This window comes from Gopherus flavomarginatus, chromosome 11 (genome assembly GCF_025201925.1).
Source record: "Gopherus flavomarginatus isolate rGopFla2 chromosome 11, rGopFla2.mat.asm, whole genome shotgun sequence".
Lineage (NCBI taxonomy): Eukaryota > Metazoa > Chordata > Testudines > Testudinidae > Gopherus > Gopherus flavomarginatus.
The window spans coordinates 48,120,881-48,135,286 of NC_066627.1; the positions used below are offsets into that span (position 1 = coordinate 48,120,881).

Below are 14,406 nucleotides of genomic sequence, written 5' to 3' on the forward strand. Positions count from 1 at the left end.
GCTGGCTTGGGGAATATAAAGGTGGATGTCTCCCACCTCTCAAAGGGTCCCGCGGGCTCTAGGCAGAGTTAATTTGACCCAGCCTTGCAGTTTAATGCTCCAGCTGGAAAATCCCCTGCCCCTCAGCGCAATGTTACTCATCCTTCTCCTTGAAGGGCTCTCATTATGGAATAAAGCTCTCACTGTGCCTTCTAATCCCTCCCTGAGTTATCTGGTAGAGAGCTCTGCTGTGATAATATTGGGTGCACCATAAGCAGCTCTCTCCAAGGGCACATCCCTGATGGTTTGTTATCAGTGCTCCTTTAATTTTTAAATAGGCTTTGATTTGGGATATAGGTTATTTGGTGTTTCTTTTGTATATAGAAGAGAGCAGACATCCCGCAGGCTGTGCTGTCTAACTGGCACGCACAATGTAACATTATTATTTCATTTGGGAGCATTGATTGCAGACACAGTTTACTTAGAGTATCTCCAGGCCTGTCCAACCCCTGTCCCTGTGCAGAGTCCCAAGAAGTGATATTGGGGGGTAGGGGGGATGCTGTTGTAGCTGTCTCCCTAACAGATTACTTTAGTAAATCCAGCTACACTTGGAACAAGCCAGAAAACTGAATTGCAGAGCTGGCTGGACCAAGGATTTGCTCTGACTCTAAAAGCCAAGAATCAGCCATGTTGGTAGGAACGTTTATGCCATTCATACCTGTTATAAGCACCCAGCAAGGCTTGATCACATTTGCTGCAGCTGGCCTGCTGTGTTCAGGAGATGCAGGACAGCTGCAGGACGTGCCAGCCAGACCATAGCTCTGGTGCTCGGTTAGCTCCCTAATTCCGCTGGGTCCTTTCCCACCCAGCCCCGTGGCTCGCCACCGTTCCCAGCACAGGTAGCTGAGCGAAAGCCAGCTGAGATGCTTGTTCACTTCTTAAGTTCAGCCCAGGGTCCCAGCTGGCTATGAAAATCTGAACCACTCTTCAGACAGTGACTCATTCAACTTTCCTCCTCCTAGCTACATCACACTTGCAGAGCCAAGCTCCCTGCTCTTAGCAACTGGAGGAGCTCTGTGGATGTCAGTGGAGCCCTGACAATTTACAGCAGCAGAGAATTTGGCCCCACAGTTTCTATACTGAATAATACATTGTTTATACTGAACTCCCAGATCCTCTCAGAATATTCCTAAATATTTAATTTTCCTCCTTCCCAAAGCCCTCTCCGTTGCAGACTCTCTGTCTCTGAGCCTAAGGAAGCTGGACCAGCCCACTGTGTCCGAGTCGGCACTGCTCATTGATTAGGTTGGGGAGTTCTGCTGCAGCAAGGTGTTTCCATTTTAAATGAGGACAGTTCTGCAAAGTGCCATGGAGCTGGAATTCCCACTGAAGTCAATCGGCATCACCCAGCCATGTTCAGTCACCCACCAGTTTTTGACAGGTGCTCAGCACTTAGGTGGAGCAGATCCCAAGAGGAGAAAATGTCCTGCTGAAATGAGAGCATGATGGAGCAAAGATAAAAGGTTTGACTGAGCCTACGGCCAATGTTTGTTTAGGGCGTGGGGGCTGAAGATGCTCTTTGTGTACTGAAAATACCACACTCAGGCACGGCCCCTGCCATTCAGGCCATCTTCTTCACTTTTCAGTACAAATGAACACTCATGTGTTTAATGAAGAAATAAAGCGTAGCTAGATCCTCACCTTCTTGCTGTCGGCTTTCTATGGCCATCAGCAGGTTACAATGGTTATCAGTTGGGAAGCGTCCCTCTCTGTGCTTCCCTGTGCGCACACTCCCCATTATATGGCTGGGGCCTCCTAAAGAATGTTTGTATCTTCCCAGCCATTATTATAAGTAGATGGGGCCAAATTCCTGACAAGTGTGAATAGGTGGAACTGCATTGCATTTGGCCATTGGCTCCATAACCCGACGGTCTACTTGGCCAGTGATACACAGCAGAATTCTCCAACAGGGGAGGGGCTGGGGCTGGGACTCAGGAGGTCTAGATTCAATTCTTGGCTTTGCTGCAAACTCTCTTTGTGCCTCAGGTTCCCTTCTGCAAAATGGTCAGGGCCACAATAGTTCCTCTCTCCCCCCTTTGTTTCTTCTTCTTTCCTTGTTAGACTGCAAGCTCTTTGGGGCAGGGGCTGTCTCGTACTCTTTGTATGCAGAGCCCCTAGCACAGTGCTGATTTCAGCTGGTGGCACCATAACACAAACCAGGCATGGACTTGTCTAGCCCCACCTTTTCACAGGCCCCTGATGCACCTTCTCTCCCTCTGCAATATGCCTAGTTGCAACCGATAGGCAAATGCCCATTCAGGAAGCTGGGACCTCAGTAACCTCCACATTGCCACCCAGAGCACTTCCTACCAGCCAATCCACTGGGCCATGAGACAGAGGCCTTGAGGCCATATTGAATCAAGGCGCTGAACAGAAATGAAGCTCTGCTATGCCTTTGCTGTTAACTGTTCTTCAACATTACCTCCTTGTCTGGCAGCTGTGAGACCAATACTCTTTTTAATTCTCTATTTGCACTGTCCTGTGGGGTTTCCTAATGGAACATTTCAACGGCTCAGCTCATTCACAGCTGAAAGGCACCAAAGCTGACACCTGGGTATTCAGCCTTGCCGAAGGACTTAGATTTGGGCTTGATCTTTTAAGAGACAGACAGACACCCAGGAGCCTCTGGTGAAATCTCACATTTGGCCTTTTCTCGGCCTGGATCAGTGTTATTCACCATCATCCAACAAGGACTGGAGCTGGAGCAGTGACTGCTTTAAAACAGTTGAGTCCAAATTGTGATTGCATTGATCACTTACTGTAGAAGTTTTCTCCATGCGGTTTTGCCACCGCACCATGATCCAAACTGAACCCCTCCTGGTACTTCAGTTCTGCATGTCCTCCCTTCCCCAAGCTCTGCCCTGGCACCACAGGGCAGATTTATAATTCGCATAATTCGTCACTTCTATTCCCCCAGCTCCATCAATGCAGGACAGTACAAACCTGCAGCACTTCTGATATCTTACTGCTCTTCCAGTGCACCGCCATCCTGATCTACAGCCGGTCTGATAATTCAGGACCCCACAGCTTCCCATGCTGCTTGGTAATATTCTCTCTATTCCAAGCCCTGAACCTCTCCCAAGCATGGACAGCTAAGTCGCAGATTTCAATTGTCTAGTAAAAAAACAGCCACAATATCCTAAGGCAAAGTGAGCAGAGAACTATTATTGATTTAGGAAGTAAGCAGTGCAAAGAACAAGGAGAGGTCTCCAATGTAAGTGCAGAGGTAGTGAAAAGTGAGTCAATGGCATGACTATTTGTGCCTCTGGAGTGCCTTTTTGTATTCTCTGCCCTTAGAAAGACAAGAACAAAAGCCTTTTCAAACCCCAGTCAGTGAATGCATTTGGTACACCGCAGTGGTAAATAGCAATCTCATGCTCAAAAATAAGCCTTTACAGGCCTGGTAAAGCAAGATGGTCTTTTAGAGAGGCCCAGAACAATCTTCATCATCCACTCACTTTTAGCCAACCCCTTGCATCCAAATGGACTCCAAAGTGCTTTGCTAGCTAATCGTAAAAAAGAAAACAACTCCACCCGTGAAGTGCAGCCATCTCTGAGGGCGTGCGTCTTTCTCCGACACGTAGTGTACGTATCCCTGTAACCCCCCTAGCATGGGTATGAAGAGCAGTGTAGACCATGTGCCATGGCTTAGGCAAGTATAGTAAAGGCACACTTGAAGGCTGTGCATATATAAGTGAGTATTTACCCTTCACGGCTCTCTACTCACCCAATCTGTGCTTCCCCATCCAGGGCTGTCCTTACCCATATGCAAAGTATGCAGCTGCGTAGGGCACCAGGAAATTTGGGGCACCAAATTTCCTGGTGCCCTGCGTAGCTGCGTGCTGCTTCAGCCCCTGCTCCAGCTCTTCCCCAGGGCCTCCACCCCTGCCCCTTCCCTGCCTCACCCCCAAACCCCTCAGGACTCCAGAAGTGGTCGGGCTCCCTGCACTCACTGGTAAGTAAAGCGACCTCGCCCGAGCCTGCTCCACTCCCCTGGCTCCCAGCCACACCACCGGTGAGTGCTGGGGGGCAGATCCCCCCTATCCCTCAAGCCTGGGAGCCAGGGGAGCAGAGAGGGCTGGGGCTGGGTCACTCCACTTCCCTCAGGAAGTGGCCAGCCTCCCGTCCCCCACAGAGGCCTGGGGCGTGGCCCCACACAGCCACCACCCGCGGAGGCCTGGGGCCAGCCCCGGCTTTTCCCTGCAGCAAATAGCAAGAGGCCCACTCCATGCTGCTGGCAGTGTGCAGTGAAGACGTAGCTGGAGGCGAACATTCAGTCGCAGAAATGGCTCTGCTTCAGTACATGGGAAACCACTTAGCAGCACCCAACGATGCTTGACAGCAAGGTGCCCCAGGAAGTGAAGAAGAACATAGAATTTGATAGAAATTATCAGTGGGATTTCAGGTGGAGTAACTCCATTTTGCCCAACAAGGCTCCATGTGGGCTTGGCAATCTGCTCACACATTGCAACAGCAGGATTAGAGCATCAGCCTCCATCTAGTTAACTCCTCCCCCCCTTCAAAGAAAAAATAATGACTATGAGATTTGTAAGGAGCTCCTGTTGTCTGCATTTTACATCTAATCTGAAAAATGGCATCTCCTGCAGCACGGCTTTCTCCTGCACGCCACGCTGGGAAATCATTCCAGCACTAACTTGGAGGGAAGAGTGTCACCCGCTGAATCATGAACACCAGATTCTGAGCTGTTTTTTCAATGACAGGCCTCAAGTCTAGGGCATAGTGGTGGTGAAAAGGATGGGCTGGGGTTTAACTGCCTCTAAATTAGCGTTATCTCGCATTTCTCCAAAAAGTTTACCTTTGAAAGAGGAAATTTTAGCCCTCAAAGGATCAAAAGCTTTGCAATGACCTGAGCAAGTGGAACAGGGGTGCTTAGCAACTGTATGCATGGGGACATTCGGAAAGATAATGCAAATTAAATGTGAATTTGAAGCGGATTCGTTCAACTGCATGAAACTCCTGTGTGAACACCCTTATTCAGAATGAAAGTGGCCTGTATTTGGTTTAGCTTAATGCACTTCCAGAGTGAATTAATCTAAACCAAAATAAGGCCACTTTCACTCTGAATGAGTTCGTCCATGCAGGGGTTTAATGCAGTTCACTAGTCCACTTTTAATTCACACCTTTAGTTAATTCAAATTCCTTTTCCTGCACACTCCCATGTTAACAAACCCTGAGACTGTAAACTCTTGGGGGAGAGGCCGTTTTTTGCTTTGTGTTTGTACAGCACAATGGGGGTCTGGTCCATGATGAGGGCTCTTAGGAGCTATTTCAAAATAATTATCTATAGTGGTTGCAACCAGCAGTTTCTGTAACACCAGCCTAAGGAAGCATAGGCATTACCTGTTTGGGTTTCCAGTGGCCCCATTGATTACAGCTCCTGCAACCCTGAATGCTGCACACATAGATATGTATTCATTGCATTGGGACTAAAAAGGCACAGATAATGAAATGGGTTCAGATGAAATTAGTGAGGTGCATTACAGCGCTTGTAATTTGGCTGCATGAATATTTCCACCCGCCAAACTGAAAAGGAAAATTATGAGTGTTTATCTTAGAAATGCTCTGCTTCCTGGCAACACTTGGCCAATCTGTCCCAGTTGTACCTCCAGTGGAGTTACCATACAGATTAACCTGGCCCACTGTGTCCAAAACAAGTCCCAGGGGTTGTGGAATTTCCCAGCAGGCTTTCAGCTTTGCTGAAGTAAATGTACCTGCAGTCGCTCCTCTGTTTATCTATCATCCGTTTCTCTGACTTTCTGTCTCTTCTGTTTTCCTGTCTCTTTCCCTCTCCACTACCTCTTCGTCTCTCTCTATCGATTGGTCCCACAATAAGTCAAACTTGGTATCCACTCATTGTCATAAAAAAAAAAGATCATCATCATCTTCGGACAACTAACAGAAGTTTCCAGATCACAGGCCCTGGTTTCCATGGGGGACTTCAATCACTCTGACATCTGCTGGGACAGCAATATAGCAGTGCACAGACAATCCAGGAGTTTTTAGAGAGTGTTGAGGACAACTTCCGGGTGCAAGTGCTGGAGGAACCAACCAGTGGTCGTGTTCCTCTTGACCTGCTGCTCACAAACAGGGAAGAATTGGCAGGGGAAGTAGAAGTGGGTGGCAGCCTGGGCAACAGTGACCATGATATGGTCGAGTTCAGCATCTTGACAAAAGGAAGAAAGGAGAGCAGCGGAATACAAACCTTAGACTTCAGAAAAGCAGACGTTGACTCCCTCAGGGAACTGATGGACAGGATCCCCTGGGAGGGAAAGGAGTCCAGGAAAGCTGGCTGTATTTTAAAGAAGCCTTATTGAGGGCGCAGGAACAAATCATCCCGACGTGCAGAAAGAATAGCAAATATGGCAGGTGACCAGCTTGGCTTAACAGAGAAATCTTCGGTGAGCTTAAACACAAAAAGGAAGCTTACAAGAAGTGGAAACTTGTACAGATGATTAGGGAAGAGTATAAAAATATTGCTCGAGCATGCAGGGGTGTAACCAGGAAGGCCAAAGCACAATTCAATGTGAAGGGTAACAAGAGGGGTTTCTACAGGTATGTTAGCAACAATAAGAAGGTCAGGGAAAGTGTGGGACCCTTACTGAATGGGGGAGGCAACCTAGTGGCAGATGATGTGGAAAAAGCTGAAGTACTCAATGCTTTTTTGCCTCGGTTTTCACAAACAAGGTCAGCTCCCAGACTGTTGCACTGGGCAGCACTGTGTGGGAAAGAGGTGAGCAGCCCTCAGTGATGGAAGAACAGGTTAAGGACTATTCTGAAAAGCTGGACATGCACAAGTCCATGGGGCCAGACCTAATGCATCCAAGGGTGCTGAGGGAGTTGGCTGATGTGATTGCAGAGACATTAGCCACTATCTTTGAAAACTCGTGGCAATCAGGGGAGGTTCCTGATGATTGGAAAAAGGCAAATATAGTGGTCATCTTTTAAAAAGGAAAGAAGGAGAATCATCTGGGGAACTACAGACCAGTCGGCCTCACCTCAATCCCTGGAAAAATCATGAGGCAGATCTTCAAGGAATCCATTTTGAAGCACTTGGAGGAGAGGAAGGTGATCAGGAAAAGTCAACATGGACTCATCAAGGGCAAGTCATGCCTGACTATCCTGATTGCCTTCTATGATGAGATAACTGGCTCTGTGGATATGGGGAAAGTGGTGGACATGATATACCTTGACTTTAGTAAAGCTTTTGATATGGTCTCCCACAGTATTCTTGCCAGCAAGTTAAAGAAGTATGGATTGGATGAATGGACTATAAAGTGGATAGAAAGCTGGCTAGATCATCGGGCTCAACTGGTAGTGATCAATGGCTCGATGTCTAGTTGGCAGCCAGTATCAAGCGGAAGGCCCCAGGGGTTGGTCCTGGGGCCGGTTTTGTTCAACATCTTCATTAATGATCTGGATGATGGGATGGATACACCCTCAGCAAGTTCATAGATGACACTACGCTTGGGGAGAGGTAGATACACTGGAGGGTAGAGATAGGGTCCAGAGTGACCTAGACAAATTGGAAGATTGAGCTAAAAGAAATCTGATGAGGTTCAACAAGGACAAGTGCAGAGTCCTGCACTTAGGAAGGAAGAATCCCATCCACTGCTCCCGGCTGGGGACCGACTGACTAAGCAGCAGTTCTGCAGAAAAGGACCTGGGGGTTACAGTGGACGAGAAACTGGATATGAGTCAGCAGTGTGCCCTCGTTGTCAAGAAGGCCAACAGCATATTGGGCTGCATTAATAGGAGCATTGCCAGCGGATCGAGGAAAGTGATTATTTCCCTCTATTCGGCACTGGTGAGGCCACATCTTGAGTATTGCACCCAGTTTTGGGCCCTCCATTACAGAAAGGATGTGGACAAATTGGAGAAAGTCCAGTGGAGAGCAATGGAAATGATCAGGGGGCTGGGGCACATGACTTAGGAGAGACTGATGGAACTGGGCTTATTTAGTCTACAAAAGAGAAGAGTGAGGGGGGATTTGATAGCAGCCTTCAACTACCTGAAGGGGGGGTCCAACGAGGATGGAGCTCGACTATTTTCAGTGGTGGCAGACGACAGAACAAGGAGCAATGGTCTCAAGTTGCAGTGGGGAAGGTCTAGGTTGGATATTAGGAAAAACTTGTTCACTAGGAGGGTGGTGAAGCACTGGGATGGGTTATCTGAGGAGGTGGTGGAATCTCCTTCCTTAGAGGTTTCTAAGGGTTGGTTTGACAAAGCCCTGGCTGGGATGATTTAGCTGGTGTTGGTCCTGTTCTGAGCAGGGGGTTGGACTAGGTGACCTCCTGAGGTCTCTTCCAATGCTAATCTCCTATGATTCTATGATCCCCATGCTGGAGAAAAATGTGGTGCATTTTGCCATCGCTGAAATAATTCGCTACTCCCACACAATCTGAGGCAAGCTGCAGTTCATCAGGGTTATTTCACTCAGAAGCACATGCTGCTGTTTGATGGTAATTGGAGGTTGATCAGTTTGGGGCCGAGGCCCATGCAGTGGATAATGGGGTGGATGGTATTGAGAAGAACATGTTGGAATGAGCCAGAATCGCTGAATCTCTCACATCCCTGCCACAGATGCTTCCAAGACAGCAATTTTTTCATCCTTTTTTTAAAATGCGCAATGATTTAATTGTATTCCCCTCCTCTAGTTGCAGGGAGGAGAGGAAGGACTTGTGCTGGGAAGAGCAAAAAGAAAACTGTGGATAGACTATTAAAAGCAGGGGAGGATAACAACAGGCAAAATAACTTTTTTCATCTTTCAGACACTTTCAAAGCACTTCAAAAACTCCTCTCTATACATCTGGCACTTACAAAGTGCAGCCTCCTCTGGGGCAGAGAGCAACATGCCCACAATCAGCTCCCAGCACACTGCACAGCCATAGAGGCAGGGGGGACATTCAGCGAAGCTTACGGAGGGAAAGCTCTGCACTTACACAAAGTGACGTGGGACCTTTCGGCTCTGGTTTTCAGAAGAGACTCATTGTACCCCTGGACTCTGCACTCAGAATGGGGATCTGGCAGGTGCAATTACAGAGCTGGATGCCTAAGTGCTATAAAATACACCAGCAACTATTCGGCTTTTTGCGGCAGGAGGGGCTAAAACAATCATAATAAATGTCAGCCCAAATCGGGAGCCAATTCTAAAAATACATCTGTTTGCCTACGCACTCACCAATGCAATTCAAGGGGGTGGCTTTGATTTGGTTGGCATCCTTGACTGCCTCAGAGATCCCCTCCCTGTCTGTTGTCACAAGAGATGAAGTGAGCTGGGATTGGATTCCTTGATTATCAGTCCTTACAGGTCAAGGGCTGGGTGCTGCTGACAGGTCATAGTTGGTAGAGTGCCCTCCAAGTGCTCCAAGACCGAGCCCAATCTTTGGGCATGAGGACATGGCTACAGGCCTATTAACGGTACCTTTTTGACAGAGGAGACTCACTGGGTTCACTACTGAAATTCTGGCCTGGGAATAGGAATTGTTTAGCTGATCTGTGAACGAATTCTCTGTGCTGTTTTAAGTTTGGTAAGTGCCTTCACAGACTCTTTGATGAGTGCAGCTGCGAAACTGAGAAACTAAAGTTAAATTTTCAAAGCTGATGTGGAGATTTGGATGCTTAATTTGACAGAAAAATGGAGTGTCTAAAACCTTTGGGGCCTTTGAAAGTCTCAGCCTACATCGATAAATCTCTCTCACACATACGTACCTGACAATGGATAGATCTGAGTTTGCGTGACTAAGTTCTGAAATTTTTCTCCTTTCTTTTTTCCAACCCTTTGAATTCTGATTTACATGTTCGCTGTGTTCCAAAATGCTGTACAAACCCTGTATGCAGCCTAAGATTTCACAGACAGTCAATTGTTCTTCTCTGCTAAGATGATACAGGAGTGTGTTTTTTTTTAAATATTATTGAGTAATGGTGGGTTTTGTTTTCACTGTGCTTTATCTTCAGATCCCCCATTTGCCACCCTGCTGTCTATTGCACCAGTTGTGAAAATTAAGGGTCTGTCAGCCCTTCTGGTATCAACCCCTCTTTTCATGAATTCAGGACTCCTCTGTAAAAATGCAGTGTGTCACACCAATCTGTTCCTTCGTGTTTGAATTATAAGATGGTAAAGGAGCAGACACCTATTTAATTTCCTGAATGAAGTTTGTTTTGAGAACTCAACATTTTCTGGCCAAGCTCTTCAGCAGCCATAAATTGACACTGACACCAAAAGCACAACACTGATTTACACCAGCTGAGGATCAGGTCTTTTCTTTCTTTTGCTCCAAATGTTTTCAGCTGCTTAGTCCATAAGGCAGACTAATGACCCCAAGAACAAGTGAAGATCAAAGTTGCAAGAGTTGAGCCATTGAATTTCCAGTATCATAGATTATATTAAACTCATTCTCTGTCTGGGTGTAATTAGTCCAATTTGCTATGAAATATAATCATAACAAAGCATCACACATGCACAGACATTCACAGAGGAAGAAGACACCTCCACTGCCCAGCCACTAAGTAGCAAAGTGTCACGCAAGCTGGCATTGCCTTGTGCAGGACCAGCCCAAGTCATTTTGCTGGCCAGGGTGGAAAGCATTTTCGGCGTCCCCTACCCCTATCCTGAGTGCTTGAACAAAAAAAAAATCTGGCCAACCAAGAGTGGAATGGGGGAAAACAAGCTGAGCAGCACAGCTGTTCGGTGCCCCCTGGAAGTTGGTGCCCAGGGCTCCCCTGCCATGTCCTTGTGTCCGGGAAGTAGAATGGTCAGTTCTGAAGTGTGAATTTCTTGGCTTTGATGGGCTTAACCATTACAAACTTTACCGCCCCCTCTTGGCTTCACTGCCAAACACTCCTGAGGCTTGTCAGCATCCCACCACTTCCATCCACCCCACAGCATGCTCCTCCCCACATGGTTGGCATATCAAGATTTTGATTGTGCACCAACTGGCACAAAGGGAAGAGTCTGATATGGACAAAGGGAAAGAGAATGAGAAACCCAGAATCCAAAAGGCACAGAGGCAGGGGAAAGGTTAAGAGGGCAGAGGAAATGAGAGAGACCATGTATAAGAGAAACAACAAGCAACTCGATGGAGACTGTTTCAAAGTGACTCGGCAACACCATTGGTTTCAGTCAGCTTCCTCTTTGGGAGTGACCGTGGGCCGGATTTCACTCTTGGGCAGCCCCATTCAACCCCACCTACGTCCCTTGGGATGACCACTCAGAGCTGACTGAAGTAGTTACACCATCCATTTAAATCGAGTCTCCATCTAGTCGCTTGGTTTTTATCATTAGGATGGTTTGGGGTTTTTCCCCCTTAAATAAGAAGAGTGAGGCGCAAATCTGCATAATGAGATGCCAAACCAGACTCAGTCGCTTCCTGTGGAGCTGCCCTGCATTCCCCTGTGTCTGTCAACTAGTGAGGTTTAGGTTCGTAATTTTTGGTTATGAAACAACCAATTGGTCCTGACATGGCCCAAGCCACGGACTGCACTGAACTGGGAACTTCCAGAAAGTTGAAATTGGTTAAGAACATAAAAGTGGCTATATTGGGTCAGACCAAAGGTCCATCTAGCCAAGTATCTTTTCTTCCAACAGTGGCCAATGCCAGGTGTCCTAGAGGGAATGAACGGAACAGGGAATCATCAAGTGATCCATCCCCTGTCCCCCATTCCCAGATTCTGGCAAACAGAGGCTAGGGACACCATCCCTGCCCAGCCTGGCTAATAGCCATTGCTGGACCTTCCCTCCATGAACTTATCTAGCTCTTTTTTGAACCCTGTTCTAGTCTTGGCCTTCACAACACCCTCTGGCAAAGAGTTCCACAGGTTGACTGTGCGTTGTGTGAAAAAATACTTCCTTTTGTTGGTTTTAAACCTGCTGCCTGTTAATTTCATTTCATGACCCCTAGTTCTCACGTTACAAGAAGGAGTAAATAACACTTTCTTTTTTACTTTCTCCACATCAGTCCTGATTTTATAGACCTCTATCATAACCCCCTTAGCTGAAAAGTCCCAGTCCCAGTCTTATTAAATGCACAAGTTCTGGTAACTCCTGCCCTAGCGTCTCCCCAGTTTGAATCTGATTTGAGCAGAGCCATCCTAGCCACTCCCCTTTCCCCAGCAATAGTTAGCTAGGCTAGATGATGGTGTATGTATGGGGCAAGAGAAAGAGAAAGTGTGTACATGGGGATATATGGATACATGGATGGAGTGATGCTGTGTGTATTCGGAGAGACGAGAGAGACAGTGGTGTGCATGGGGATAGATAGATGGATAGAGCCCATGGACCAAGATCTTATTGTGCAAGGCACTGAACAAAAAGATGGTCTGTGCCCCCAAAGGGCTTAGCAGGTTGGTTGGTGGTTGCAACTGGTTTATGAACGGCAATGCTTTTTCGTAAGCTTTCCACCTAATTATTCATATTGTAATTGTGCTTTTTGCAGGCTGGGAGAGGGGAGAATTGTTTTTTAAACATCTTTCTTTGTGTTGCCCATTATTCCTTAATCATGTTGGCATGAATCTGGAGAGGAGACATCTGCTTTCACCTCTGTAATCACACAGTGGCCATCTGAATAGAATGGACCAAAGGCAAAATCATTGCATAGCTTGTGATTAATGTAAACACCTGGTGGAAAGGCCTGATAGGAACAGAGCCTCTTCAGCTCCCATTAAATTCAGTGTTGGTGGCAGTGCTCAAAACATCTCCCTGGATTTGACCCATAAGTGCCCGGCATTAGCATCCACTTGCCCATGCAACACCTCTAATGGGCTGCTGGCGTCCATCATGAGCAGGGAACTAATGGGACCTTTTGCAGAAATGACAAACTCACTTTGCACTTCCCTTTCCCTGCACCTCCATTTAGACCTTTGCTGGGTGCTGAAAACAATTACACCACTTATCAAGTAGATTCATTAGCTGTCAAGGATGACTCACTCCAGCTCTTTGCTGGGAATAAATCCACCAGAGGTTGCTGCTAGATTCCTGATTAATTGGAGGCTCAACAGCAGAGGCTGCAGACTCGTTCGTGATGTGTGCTCTGTGTGCTGCAAGCACAAGTTACTCTCCTGCCACAAAAACAACAGGCAAAACACAAAAATTTCCACTGAAACCATTTGAAGTCCCCTTCACCAAACATCTCTGGTCACGGTTTCAAAAGCTGCTTCCAAAATACTGTGCAGAAAATGTTTTGCACCTCACAGACAACACTTTTTATGCCCAAATTCCTGCACATTCAGAAACTCAGGTTTTGCACACATGTACTGTGTTGCAGTTGTGTTTGCAAATGTGATGGTTTGAGATCTTTGCACAAGCAGCAGCCACCTGATATGAGTGCACACTATCCATCCACTTTGTAAAGACACAAGTGCCACTTGCACATGCAAATCCAAGGTGATGGCACAAATATTTTGTAGATGCAAAACTGGGTGGGAAAAAAATGTCAAGTCCAGCTTCAGACGGTGGGTTGAGGCCCCTGCGTCTAACAAATGAGGAAATATTTTTAAGTCTTACTTCTGAATTCATGTGGAAAGTCGAACTGAGGAAAGTTCAATAGTACCAGCACCTAAGGAACGGCTAAATAATGCACTGCATGTTGGAATCCAAATAATCTCCTTGAGCATGCAACTTTGCCTCTCAAACTCCCAGGCTGAACACAGGGGAGTAGGGTGAACAGCACCCAGAATGCTGAAGTTCAAACCTGGACCAATGAAGATCTAAGGATTCTGAGATGGCCAACAGCCATCAACACTTTGCTGACCATACTGAAGTCCCCAGTTAGTGTAAATAGGCATAGTGCCATTGGCTTCCATGGACGCACTCTGATTTATATCAGCAAGAGTGACCAGATAGCAAGTGTGAAAAATTGGGATGGGGCAAGTGAGGGCGTAATAGGCACCTATATAAGACAAAGCCCCAAATATCGGGACTGTCCCTATCAAATCAGGACATCTGGTCACCCTAAGACAAGCTGAGGATCTGGCACAGTCAGTGTTTTTTCCTTTCCATTGTTACATTTATAGAAATAAAGGAATTACCCTGGTCGCATGTGTAGGGCTCGAAGAAAAAGCCATGTGGAATTCAGTCTCTGAGTCATAAAGACAACTCCTTGCAGAGGTACGGCATGAAGTCTGAAAGATAAAGCAATAAGAGCATCTCTGTTCCAAGTGACTAACGGATTCAAGAGACATCACTATAAACCAAGTCTGTTTCCATTTTATCACAGAGAAATGAAAAAGGGAAATTAATCCTCCTAGATATAAAAAGTCAGAACCAAAGCTGGGTGAGCTGAGTCTGAGGCCTTTTGCTTCCCCAGGAACCAATCAAAATTTTGCCAAATTAGCTTATTATTCACAATTGCA

The 14,406-nt window shown here is 46.8% G+C and overlaps 1 long non-coding RNA gene across 1 annotated transcript in view; it reads right to left on the bottom strand.

The window, feature by feature from the left end:
• LOC127031657 (uncharacterized) overlaps positions 1–14,157 on the bottom strand; it is a 46,271-nt gene extending 32,114 nt beyond the window's left edge. The window contains exon 1 of the long non-coding RNA XR_007768590.1: positions 14,083–14,157. This is a non-coding gene — a long non-coding RNA (uncharacterized LOC127031657). The remainder of the gene's footprint in view (positions 1–14,082) is intronic.
• Between the last annotated feature and the right edge of the window lie 249 nt (positions 14,158–14,406).